The following is a 2933-nucleotide window of genomic DNA, read 5'->3' as shown; positions in this document are numbered from 1 at the left end:
AACCCCATTCCCCCTTAGCAACCCCTTCAGCACTGCCACACGTCATTCCTTAGCTATAGTGGAGCTCCATAGCAACAAGGTATCGCTTAGCAACCAGAAACTTCATTGTATCGAGACAGTATATTGTTCTATAGGTGTCATAATGACAAGACATCGCTTAGTAATCAGAAAACCCATAGCAACAAGGACCTGCAAAGTAACTGAAGACACTATAGTTATCACTAGTTACAGACTACAGACCTTACAGAATATGAGCAAACTTAGGGGCTGTTCCTGCTGAATTGTGCTTAGTACAGAGTAATACCTATGCTGCCATAGTTTTATGGGATCTCTCTGTACAGACTATGAGCAAACTTAGGGGACTGTTCCTGCTGAATTGTGCTTAGTACAGGGAATACCTATGTTGCCATAGATTTATGGGATCTCTCTGTACAGACTATGAGCAAACTTAGGGGACTGTTCCTGCTAAATTGTGCTTAGTACAGGGAATACCTATGCTGCCATAGTTTTATGGGATCTCTCTGTACAGACTATGAGCAAACTTAGGGGCTGTTCCTGCTAAATTGTGCTTAGTACAGGGAATACCTATGCTGCCATAGTTTTATGGGATCTCTCTGTACAGACTATGAGCAAACTTAGGGGACTGTTCCTGCTAAATTGTGCTTAGTACAGGGAATACCTATGCTGCCATAGTTTTATGGGATCTCTCTGTACAGACTATGAGCAAACTTAGGGGACTGTTCCTGCTGAATTGTGCTTAGTACAGGGAATACCTATGCTGCCATAGTTTTATGGGATCTCTCTGTACAGACTATGAGCAAACTTAGGGGCTGTTCCTGCTAAATTGTGCTTAGTACAGGGAATACCTATGCTGCCATAGTTTTATGGGATCTCTCTGTACAGACTATGAGCAAACTTAGGGGACTGTTCCTGCTAAATTGTGCTTAGTACAGGGGAATACCTATGCTGCCATAGTTTTATGGGATCTCTCTGTACAGACTATGAGCAAACTTAGGGGACTGTTCCTGCTGAATTGTGCTTAGTACAGGGAATACCTATGCTGCCATAGTTTTATGGGATCTCTCTGTACAGACTATGAGCAAATTTAGGGGGCTGTTCCTGCTGAATTGTGCTTAGTACAGGGGAATACCTATGCTGCCATAGTTTTATGGGATCTCTCTGTACAGACTATGAGCAAACTTAGGGGACTGTTCCTGCTGAATTGTGCTTAGTACAGGGGAATACCTATGCTGCCATAGTTTTATTGTATCTCTCTGTACAGACTATGAGCAAACTTAGGGGACTGTTCCTGCTGAATTGTGCTTAGTACAGGGGAATACCTATGCTGCCATAGTTTTATGGGATCTCTCTGTACAGACTATGGGCAAACTTAGGGACTGTTCCTGCTAAGCTTGCCCATAGTATATATATTACGTATGTATAACTTTATTTATAAAGTGCTACAAGTAGACACATCACTGTTCCATCTCACAATGTAGGAAAGTTCCCACAGGTAGGACAAGCATTATCATAAATCAGTCTAAATATACAGAGATTAGGTGCCCTGTGATAAGAGATGCAGTAGAAAGGAGGACCCTGCCCTGTAGAGCTTGCAATCAAATTATTAACAGGGTGATTCACCTTTAAATTACATTTTAGTATGATATAGAATGGCTAATTCTAAGCATTTGGCCTTCAGTTTTTCTTTTTTATAGTTTTTTTTTTAATTATTTGCCTTCTTTTGACTCTTTCCAGCTTTCAAATAAGGGTCAATGACCCCATCTAAAAAAGCAAAAGCTCTGTAAGGCTATTTATTCGGGCCTCTTCAATTCATATTCCAGTCTCTTATTCAAATCATTGCATGGTTGTTAGGGCAATTTAGGACCCTAGCAACCAGATGGCTGAAACTGCAAACTGGAGAGCTTCTGAATAAAAGGCTAAATAACTCAAAAACCACAAATAATTAAGAATGAAAACCAATTGCAAATTGTCTCATGGTATCACTCTCTACGTCATACTAAAAGTTAATTTAAAGATGCACAACCCATTTAAAGTGATACCGACACTAAAAAAACTACTCTTCAAAATATTAATGTACATTAAAAATTACCTATAGGTCACGCTCATTGTTTCTTGCCAATAGGGCTGCTTTTTTAAGGAATTGTTACTGGAAGTTCCTAAACCTGACGGTTTTGCCAACCTGACTGTCCCTTCTCAAGCTGTCAGTTACATTTCTAATGCCTTTGACAAAGCTCGCGGGTGCGAGTGAAACGCGCGTCAGGCGCCTCTCAGTTATTTTAGCTCAATTAGGCAGGTAGCGCATTTACTGTAACGAAGTTCCTTTTGTGTCGCTATTGACGTTATTGCGGACCCGCCAGTAATACTGGGGGGTATACCGTGTTAGGACGGGTGAATGACACTGTAGTGGTCATACTGGGGCAACGCTGATCATTTAACCCTCTATGACAGACCTCTGGCTCTCACATTTCTGTCACATATAGGGTGTTGCGGATACTGTGGAGGCTCAATAGTAACATTGTCCACAGTTCTTGCCCATACAACTCCTTCTGCACATATTAGTGTATTAACCCTTCGGGTACTGAGTACCACTACAGATGTCTTTAGGCATGATGTATAGGACATGATGCAGTCTATCCCACGAATGATTTACTCTACATGATCTCAATATATATATTATATAATAATATGATCAGTCATTAGAGCTCTGGGGTTAGATCACTGCATACAGTTAATGATGCGCTCCTCCTTTTTGTATTTTTAAATAATTTCTTTCACTTTGGTCGATTTTAACTAATTTAATAAAGGTTACGTTTTACGCTTTACCTCCTGTCATGGGATTTACTGAATAATAAATGGGACGGTGCAAATCGGGGGTCATTCTTTTCTGTCCCTTGTATATTTAACATTTCTAA

The sequence above is a fragment of the Xenopus laevis genome, chromosome 3L (assembly GCF_017654675.1).
Source record: "Xenopus laevis strain J_2021 chromosome 3L, Xenopus_laevis_v10.1, whole genome shotgun sequence".
NCBI lineage: Eukaryota > Metazoa > Chordata > Amphibia > Anura > Pipidae > Xenopus > Xenopus laevis.
The sequence above is the reverse complement of the archived record's forward strand: the minus strand, read 5'-3'. Positions refer to the sequence as shown.